Source organism: Crassostrea angulata, chromosome 8, assembly GCF_025612915.1.
Source record: "Crassostrea angulata isolate pt1a10 chromosome 8, ASM2561291v2, whole genome shotgun sequence".
NCBI lineage: Eukaryota > Metazoa > Mollusca > Bivalvia > Ostreida > Ostreidae > Magallana > Magallana angulata.
The window spans coordinates 45,967,759-45,979,119 of record NC_069118.1 but is presented as its reverse complement, the minus strand read 5'-3'; the positions used below and the strand labels follow the sequence as shown (position 1 = coordinate 45,979,119).

Here is an 11,361-nt window from a genome sequence, read left to right as displayed (position 1 = left end):
GGGTATTTCAAAATCTTAGGACATATATAAAATTATTGAATTAAATAGCAAATAGTAATAAATTTAACTGGTTTTACCTTAAAGCAAGATAATAAGTACTGCTACATTAAGCAGTAGTCTTTCTGTTGTAAAATGAACAATTATTTCCTTATCCCTATCTAAAACCCCAAAGTCCAAAAGAAAAATGTACTGGAGTATGTAAAGCCAAATTCAATTCGTATTGTGAACGACAAAACAGGAGGCCTTAAAACTTTTGACCACGTGTTTTGGTCATGTGACGGTTATCAGAAGAGACATGATGGATATCTTGAGCCTGCTGGGGAGAACAGTGATTACGCTGATCAGGTAATGATAAATGCTGATATGTTTAAACTTTATTTTTTCTAAATTTAAGTTTTTAATTTACGATCATCACTAAAAAAATCGACCGTAAATCATTCTAAGCTTTTTATATACAGCTTTAGCGAGAATGATGCATTCGTGTTTCTTCTCTTTTAGGAAAAGAAAAAAAATGTATATTTTCCAGATAAATTGTCATTACACTAGGGATTTAAACATATTAAAACATACATGGGCCATTTAATAATATCAAAAGAAAGAGATGTCTTTATGGGATAACATAATAGCTAAGATCAGGAAGTGCAATAGCAAAGTGTCTTTAGTTATAAGTTCAGTTTTAAGGGAATGCGATTTAATGCAATCTTTTCCGTAAGATATAAAACTACCCTGATGAGCTTTAGGTTGCGTTTTGTACTTGATATGCAGTACAATGTACATGTCAGAACCAACCTAACAGAAAATAAATTCCAACTAAACCCTAAGTTAACTCTCGGTGTTTACTCTTGGTTTACTCCGGTTTTACAAGATTTGACCCAGAGTAAAACAATAAATAAACCCAGAGTGGATACAGAGAGTAAACCCCGATCAGAAGAATACCCCTGAAAGCAGACGCTACCTATGCATTTTTGGAATAAACAAGGGGCAGAAACTACAAGCAGTAAGATGGTAGGATAAAAGACGAGTGTACTTCACACTTCAATTTTTCAAAAAGCAGACGCAGAGTATACCCCAAACAGACCCTGAAGACCGCGAACGTAAGTTAGGGTTTAGTTGAGGTCTGCTCTGGTATTAGGTTGGGTTTGCTCAGTATATTAATCTTCTTGTATTTAAAAGATTGTTTTTGATACATTTGTCTTTCTTAATTACCTTTAAAGACTTGTATTGACGGTCTTACGTTAGTTTCAATTTATACAAATTTGATCCCTATTTTTTTTTCAAGGAAAGAATATTCCAAGATGTTGGAAAGGGTTTGCTGGGTCATTTGTTCCAGGGATATAATTGTACCTTATTTGCATACGGACAGACAGGAAGTGGCAAATCATACACAATCATGGAGCGTGGAGTAAATAAAGGTGCTGAACAATACAATTTTACAGTCTCAGGTCAATGCATTACTACTACCAGTCTCTTTATTGCATAGTAGCAGTTTGTTTTCTAATTGAAATTTCTCATTTTCATTATTAACCTGGTAGATATACAGAGCAAAACATTTTTAGATTTTGGGATAAGAAAACGACGAATATATTAAAAGGAAATGAAATGTATATCTATAGCGATGCTTTCTCATGCATTGAATTGATTAGTAAGTGTTTTTTTGTTCAGCCATGTGTCACATAAGGTCTTAATCAACGTCGTGTGATTACTCAGGTATGACTTGAAGAAAGTTAGTTATATTCAGTGAATATTTTTAGCTCACCTGAGCAAAAGGCTCAAGTGAGCTTTTCTGATCACAATTTGTCCGTTGTCTGTCGTTGTCGTAGCCGTTGTCGTTGTCGTTGTCTTCGTTGTCGTCGTTAACGTTTCACATTTTCATCTTCTTCTCAAGAACCACTGGGCAGATTTCAACCAAATTTAGCACAAAGCACCACTAGGTAAAGGGGATTCAAATTTGTTCAAATGAAGGGCCACGCCCTCTTTAAAGGGGAGATCATTGAGAATTATTGAAATTTTTTTGGTATTTTTCAAAAATCTTCTTCTCAAAAACTATTCGGCCTGAAAAGCTAAAACTTGTGTAGAGGCATCATCAGGTAGTGTAGATTTAAGTTTGTTCACATCATTGTCCCCGGGGTAGGGAGGGGCCACAAGAAGGGGATCAAGTTTTACAGGAATATATAGAGAAAATCTTTAAAAATCTTCTTCTAAAAAACTATTGGGCCAGAAAAGCTCAAATTATAATGAAATCATCTTCAGGTAGTATAGATTCAAGTTTGTTCAAATCATGGTCCCCGGGGGTAGGGTAGGGCCACAATTTGGGGATCAAGTTTTACATAGGAATATATAGAGAAAATCTTAAAAAATCTTCTTCTCAAAAACTATTGGGCCAGAAAAGCTCAAATTAAAATGGGAGCATCAACAGGTAGTGTAATTTCCAATTTGTTCAAATCATGGTCCCCGGGGGTAGGGTGGGGCCACAATTGGGGGATTAAGTTTTACATAGGAATATATAAAGAAAATCTTTAAAAATCTTCTTCTCAAAAACTATTAAGCCAGGAAAGCTCAAATTTAAGTGGAAGCATCATCAGATAATGTAGATTTAAGTTTGTTCAAATCATGGTCCCTGGGGGTAGGGTGAGGCCAGAATAGGGGGATGAATTTTTACATAGGCATATATAGAGAAAATCTTTAAAAATCTTCTTCTCAAAAAGTATTAGGCCAGAAAAGCTCAAATTATAATGGAATTATCTTCAGGTAGTGTAGATGCAAGCACGTGCAAATCATTGTCCCTGGGGGTAGGGTGGCGCCAAAAAGGGGGGATCAAGTTTTACATAGGAATATATAGAGAAAATCTTCTTCTCAAAAACTATTAGGCCAGGAAAGCTCAAATTTGAGTGGAAGCATCCTCAGGGACATTGTAGTGTAGATTCAAGTTTGTTCAAATCATGGTCCCTGGGGGTAGGGTGGGGCCACAATTTGGGGATCAAGTTTTACATAGGAATATATAGAGAAAATCTTAAAAAATCTTCTTCTCAAAAACTATTGGGCCAGAAAAGCTCAAATTAAAATGGGAGCATCAACAGGTAGTGTAATTTCCAATTTGTTCAAATCATGGTCCCCGGGGGTAGGGTGGGGCCACAATTGGGGGATTAAGTTTTACATAGGAATATATAGAGAAAATCTTTAAAAATCTTCTTGGGCCAGAAAAGCTCAAATTATAATGGAATCATCTACGAGCTAGTGTAGATTCAAGCTCGTTCAAATTATGGTCCCCGGGGGTAGGGTGGGGCCAAAATGGGGGGATGAAGTTTTTAAACATAGGAATATATAGAGAAAATCTTCTTCTAAAAAACTATTAGGCCAGGAAAGCTCAAATTTAAATGGAAGCATTCTCAAGTATTGTAGATTCAAGTGTGTACAAATCATGGTCCCTGGGGGTAGGGTGGGGCCACAATTGGGGGATCAAGTTTTACTAAGGAATATATAGAGAAAATCTTAAAAAATCTTGTTCTCAAAAACTATTTGACCAAGAAAGCTCAAATTTGAGTGGAAGCATCCTCAGATAGTGTTGATTCAAGTTTGTTCAAATCATGGTCCCCGGGGGTAGGGCGCGGCCACAGTGGGGGATGAATTTTTACATAGGAATATATAGAGAAAATCTTTAAAAATCTTCTTCTCAAAAACTATTTGACCAAGAAAGCTCAAATTGGCGGGAAACCATCCTCAGATAATGTCGATTCAAGTTTGTTCAAATCATGGTCTCGGGGGGTAGGGCGGGGCCACAATGGGGGATACATTTTTATACATAGAGAAAATCTCTAAAAAATCTTCTTCTCAAAACTACCGGTATTATGCCAGGAAAGCCCAAATCTGAGTGGAAGCATTTCCGAATTGAATAGATTCAAGTTTTTTAAAATAATAGTCCAGTGGTATGGTGAGGCCACAGTGGGGGATGAATTTTTACATAGGAATATATAGAGGAAATCTTTAAAAATCTTCTTTTTAAAGACCAATTGGCCAGAAAAGCTTTAACTTGTGTTGAGGCATCCTCGGGTATTGTAAATTTAAAATCACAGTCCCTAGTGGTAGGGCAGGTCCGTGATGGCAGTTTGAATTTTTACATAGGAATATATAGAGAAAATCTTAAAAAATATTCTGGGAAAGTTTTTCGGTCCAAAACTCAGTACTTAGTGTGAAAGCACAAGTTAGCCAGATATAAGTTTGATGAAACCATGATACCCTAGAGAAAAGTTGGGCCACAAAATGGGGGGGGGGGGGGTATATAGGAATAGAGAAAAATCTTCTTACAGGTACAACAACAAAAGGGGCTTGGTATTTACCAAAATAAAGAGGTGGATAAAAATTGGCAGATTTTCAACTTTTTTAGCAAGATCTACTGTACTTGGTTGTCAAGATATTTTGAAACTGTAATGCTAATTTGATCAGAATTAAGGCAATTGTTGCTCAGGTGAGCAATGTGGCCCCTGGGCCTCTTGTTTTTTTATTTTTTGGGTTGAAAATATATTTTCTGTATATTTTATCCAACAGTACTGCTATAGTTTGAACTAATCAAGCAGCCTTAGCACAAAACTACTACTAATGCTGTATATTGTACCATGAATTGAGGAACCAAAATGCATTAAAAAAATATTCTCTTTAAGTTAACACTTGTAAAAGTTTTCCTTTTGTTTCTTCAGAAATGTCTTTTCTAAGTTATTCTGGGCAGAACTGATACACAAGATTCCAGTGCTGGCCAGTTAAACATTCTTTTCAAAAGAATTTAAATAGAGTAACTAACAATAGGAGAGAGTATTCTGGAGAGGCTTTTTTGTGTAATATGAATGAGTTGAATGAAAATTATAGCAATATGCACCTGATTAACAACAAAACCTAGATTCAGACATGATGTGATACCTTGCTGACCAAATTGAATACCTTATTGATCAATCTAACAAGCTATTGAAAATTCTACTGGTATTCTGTAATTGGCACTAAGAGTTTTGTATAGCAACTATAACATGCAAAAGACATGGGTCTTGGGTTTAAACCTAACATTTTATTTAAAAATGCATGAGATCGAGCTCGATTTCGATTAAAGGTAATTGGAGTTAGGGTGTTACGTGGTCATGTTATTTAAAAACTTGTATTCTCTGGATATTGGTGATCTATGAGTTACTTTTTCGCAAATTGATTCGGATGATTGATGAATAGATCTAGACAGTACATATCTATACTTGTATCAGTATAAATATATGTGAACGAGGCTGAGTTCAATTTGTTCGGCTCTAGATTTTTCAATGAAATTTTTGAAATGAATTCTGCTGATATCATTATTATTTTCAATAAAAAAAAATCAGACATTTTACATACGCAACACAGTTATGGCTGTCAAATTCCGTTCAGACAAAAAGTACGGGAAATGTGCATTAAAACATCACAGTATATCACAAACCTCAAAAGTACTTATTAATTTGTTTATTAGCAAAATTAATTTATGCTAATCTTTTAATTGAAAACAACAAATGCTATTACTTTAAAAAAAAAATATTAATATTTATTAAACTGAATACATTTAAATTCGAGATAATACCTCTGCAGATGCTCTCTAGATATACATCACCTGGAGTACCTGGGGCCCTCTGGATCAGTAGTGCTATTCAGCAGACGAGTATAAATAAATCATATAATTATATATATAATGTTCAAAATACATTGTATATGTTTTCTTTCGTATTAATGATTGTATTTTTTAAAGCATAAATAGACGTAAATATGATCTGGTATCCTCGGAGGTCCATGAGTCGTTACCCTAAGAATGTCAGTCACTTTAATCACTTAATCAAAATTGTGACACTAAATTATTTATAACATACCTAAAACTTTACACTGTTTTCATTATTTTTTTATTCAATAAATAAATAAGTGGGCAGTGCAAGCCCCAATGAAGCTGAGACGGCCATTTTGAAACCTGGCCCTAGAGTCAGATATAAACAAATCTATAAGGCCAAAGCAATCTAAACATTCGTTTATAATGGACGATACTAACAACAATGAATTGCACAGTATGGAAAGTTATGAAAATACATTTAACAATATTTAATACTCTATTTAATTATAACAAATTGAATAATTTAAATAAACAGTATCACGATAAATCTATAAAAATAATGGAAAAAATTTGATAACAGTTCATACATGTAAATCCATCTTTTGGATTGATATGTTCTATTGATAAAGTATAATTGACAACAGATTTAGCAATGCAATATTGGATAGTTGTATTAAAACAATATGATCACTCTTCTGTACAGCGAGGACAGAAGAAGGAGTCATTCCTCCTCACAAATCTGACAGGTGAGCAGTAAATTAAATGAACCCAGTGGTTGCATCTGTCATACTGTGCCCATTTGGTAAACACTAAAGAAACACAATTTCTGATCTGTTCTGGCTGCCATCTGTGACAAACGCAACAAAGCTTTGACGGATCTATGTTCCCAGTGTCACTGTCTGAATCACTGATGGCATCATCGGAAATCAAATTTGTAGCCGATGGTCCTGGTTGTTGAGTCTCGTCAACAAAAACAATTTTCTTCATAGGTTCAGCTTTCTTCACACTAGTTGACTTTCTTTTCCCATGTGATCCTTTCTGATTTATTTCATGCTCCACCATTTTTTCAATTACTCCATCAGACATTTCCTTCCCTGCCACTATCTTACTCAATGTTTTTCTCTCCTTGCTAACTGACTCACTCTTTATTTCCTTCGAGTGTTTTTCTTTGTTCACTTATTCCATTACAAAACCTCCGTTATCTTCCTCATTGCCTGAATTTACCGCATCTTCATGTGTATTCTTTTCACTTGGTGTTGTGTTTGTAATAGGGCTGATTTGTTTGAACACCTCTGCTGGAGCCAGATATTCTATTCTGATCGCTTCAGGATTCAAAGGGTAGATACCTGATTTCCTGAATCCAGACTGAATATTTTCTGAAGAAAGTGCTCTAGTGTATGCCTTGCCAGCAACCTCACATACATTGTATCTGGTAATGGTAGCAGAGGACTCCCTCATCAATTTGTGGCACAGGTTGTTGTTTATTTTCTCCAAGGGACCATAGCAAGAGACATCCATGGGCTGCAAGATGTGACTGGTATGTGCAGGTAAAATGAAGATAATGATGCCCTGCTCTTTTGCCCATTCTATCAGATCAACAGAAACATGGGAGCGATGTCCATCCAAAAGTAAAAGAACCTTTTGATTGTCACTTCGTGGTACAAACTTCAAGAAATAGTTTTCTAAATATTCGTGGAATATAACACCATTTGACCAACCTTTTTCACTCACAGTCCCACTGGTTCCAGGAGATGCCTGGGAAAAAAAAAATGGTGGTATGGCAACCCCACTGGCACTTCCTCCTCGAAGAATTGTAATAGTTTTCCCCCGACCAGATGTGACAGCCTGTGGGCAGTATGTTGAATCACAACTGAAGGGGGTTTGTGATCAACTGTTATGCCCTTTTCATCTATGTTGTAAATCAAATGAGGCTTGTCATGCATGTTGTGTGTTGAAAGGTTTTTTTTCAAGATTCTTAAAGTACCCAGCAACTGTTTCTTTTGATGCCATCTTCGCTCGGGCATGTTCAAGCCCCCTTGGCTTTAGCACTTTTAGTTCTGGCCATCTTTTAAGGAACCCCCTCATCCATTTCATGGTAAATGGTTTATCCATAGTTCTCTTTCCAAGGTGTAAAGCATACTCAGATGCAAAATTTACACACTCCTGTCGGGTGAAACCATACCCATAAGCTGCCATCGTCTTAAAATGTTGAACTAGGTTTGCCTCTTCAAAGCATTCCAGCACTGGGCTCTTCCCAAAAAACTACTGTCTCGAATCCACTTTTTGAAGAACTCTATCTCTAAGAGTGGTGTCTTGCACTTGACAATTTTTTGATACCTTTTTCACTGACATTTGATTTTCTTTCACCATTCTATAACCATTTGTTAGAGCTGATGGAGAATATAACCTGTATTTTTTTCTTTTTTGACGTGGGATTAACCTAACAATAACACAAAAAAAGGCTATACGGAACTTTACTTCTCGTAACTAAAAAATATCTTTGTTTGGCCTTAAACATTCCAATCAGATCACATAACTTTCATTGAGTGGATGTCAACAAAGGAGACAACCCCTGTTTTATTCTAAAATTTTGGGTTCAGACGTGTATTTGACCATTTTTATTTTTGACTTTATTTGGTAATAAGTGATCTTAGCAAATAGGTGAATAGATAAAAATTAAAATAAATAATATAACCTGTTTTGACCGCATTATCGGCTGCTATATAGTAAAAAGTGACGTCACATATCGTAGTAAATTTTTTCTCACGAAATGCGCAGCCTTGAACCAAATCTCGCGAGATACGCGAAGAAAACAAAAGGGACACGACTCTAGGACCGTAACGAATTTTAAGACCTCCGAAGATATATATGCATACATGTATATATCATAATAGCAATGTAAAATAAAAACGGTAGATAACATTCAGTCAATGATATAATGTTCGTATCAATATTATACCAATATATAAATCAAAATATATTTTGAAATTTTTATACATACACAAATATATATGGAAAAGGAAAAAAAATAGTAATACAATGAAAATTGGTCTGCTAGTGTTTTCAAAATGTTGTAACTGGATTTGACACTTTTTGCACTCACTGTAATAAAGTAATAATACCAACGAGATGTTTTCAGAGTATTTAAAAGCGCATTGCTATTACAAATGCTATTACTTACAATTTTGATGTCCGTTATATCGTACACACTGAAGAATAAGCGAGATGTCGTTCTCGCTGTACTACAAGATATGACATCATATGCTTCAAAATGACGCATTAAGTTAAGTCATTGAAGGCAATCATGCAACTTTTTAGCGAAGAAAAAGTAAATGTCATAGATTAACAGAAAATATAAATGAATATTTTGTTTAACATTATTATAACTAGAATGCTTCCTTTATAGTCTTATTTTCGTTTTGTTAAAAGTATGCATCAAATAAAAAGACAAACTCGGATTTTTGTAAAATATCGTATATCTTAAAGCTGAGTGCCTAAAGATATCAATTAATTGCAAAGGCATACACCTAACTGATCCTAACAAACTTTTGCATGTGAATTTGAAATATGCTATGTAACTTTATATACTTTTACGATCCTTGTAAAATCAAACAAATTAATTATTTTTTAATGAAATTAACCTTGCGACCTTCAAAATTATTCAACATATGCATTATATATTACGGTTTATACTAACAAATAATCTTATCTTACAAAGTTCGCACCGTTTTTCAAAATCTACGAAATAACATTAAGTTATTTCATAATTCAGTTTTGAATTTTGACATGCTTATGCCCATGCAATAATGATTTTTTTGAATTACCTCAAAACCACAAATACATCTGCTTGTACCATGCGACTGCCATATCACGTGACCACTATAAACATAAAATATTTTACTGTTATATATATATATATATATATATATATATATATATATATATATATATATATATATATATATATATATATATATATATTTAAGAAATATATTGCATTTGAGTGACTGTTATTGATTTTAAAAAGGACATGCCATTTGAACTAATGTAAACGTGTTTTCATCACAAAAATTTGCCAATATTTTTATTTGCCGCCTTAACTGTACTGCGTATCGTTTATTTAGGGGGATATATAAAAGTTTGCTTATTTTTAACATAAGACCTTATGGTGGTTTGCCTGAAATGTATCACTTTTGTCCATATTTTACATTTTTTAAAAACCTCTGCCCTAGGGATTTCTTTCTGTTCCAAATTTAAAAGCTATACTAAAAGGTATCTTATGATAAAAAAGACCTTCTACCTTCTGGTTTGTTCCAGGGTCTTATATATTTTTGCATGCCAATTATCTCCCAGATTAGTCTGATATTGACAATATTGTATTTGACCAAAGCGGAATGGTTAAATTTATAATATCATTAATACATTTATACTTACGATATATATATATATATATATATATATATATATATATATATATATATATATATATATATATATATATATATATATATATATATATATATATATATATAACACGTATTAACTCTTTCGGTTCCACAATGTTGCAATGCACTGCAAAGGGTTCATAATATCTCATTTGAACAATGTACATATCTTAACTCCAATTTCCTCCGTCCGTACACTTTGTCTATGGAAATGCTATTAAGGGCCATCAATATAAAAACATACCTGGTTACTGTCTTGAAATACAAGTTTTGAATCAAAATGTATTTTGGCGGGGTAATGAAATGTTACAGAGAATTTGTCTTGATGAACCCTCTTCACTTTTTGCTGGATATCTGCAGTTGAAATCAGAACGACCTGGATTCTACCAAGGAAAACGATGGTATCACAATAAAGTGCACTCGAACTGTACTAAACAATTAGGTTAGACTGTTTTGTGTGACCATTCAAGGGAATTGAAGAAAAAAATCACCTTAGACAGGGAGTCACTAAATTCAATTCAGAAATTAACAAAAAAATCCACCAGAATATGAATTCCGTGAAGCCCAAAGGGTTCATAGAATATTTGATGATTACGTACCAAAGTTTATTACCTGGTGAACTTTTTAACTTTGCTGATTTTTTTACTTATATATATGTTTTAAAAAGGCAAACCGTAAATCGTTCAAAATGTAAAAATTAAATGTGTTTTTAATGTTTGAAATGATGTAACCACCAAGCAATAAGTGCGTGCGATAATCATTGGGACTTCATAAAAAAGTTCAAAAAGAATTGGACGTTTTCGTCTTTAAAGGAAGCATATTTGCAAATGTAAAAATTCCAATAGTAACTTTATATTGATTTTGTCTTAATGCAATTTTGTAATGGAATAACTTCAAGCCTAATCACTTTTAGAAACAATTCTAATTTTATAAAGAGTCACACGTCAAAAGCACAACTATATTTCTTGTATTAATAATTCAAAATTCAATCGTGAAATGAATATTATTTAGTCAAGATACTCTTTTTTATATAAAAAAAAAACCTCGACCGTTAACAATTGCAGGAATTCTTCCAAGAATGACTGACAGTATTTTTGAAATAGCAAACAGCAATTACGACCAGAATATGGAATATCAGGTAGGAGAAATATTTCTTAAAATAAGTTATTTTACATGCAAATGACTAGAAAAGCATTTATTTAAAAGGTAATACAGACCCTGAAACGTGATACTATACCAGTTGCACGGTTCGGTTCTGAGCGCTTTATGAACGATACAGTTCGCCTTGTGAACGGTATGCATATGGTTCGTTTC

General features: G+C 33.7%; 1 pseudogene; it reads left to right on the top strand.

Moving 5' to 3' along the window:
- LOC128158714 (kinesin-like protein KIF28P) overlaps positions 1 to 11,361 on the top strand; it is a 74,072-nt pseudogene that overhangs the window by 1,074 nt on the left and 61,637 nt on the right.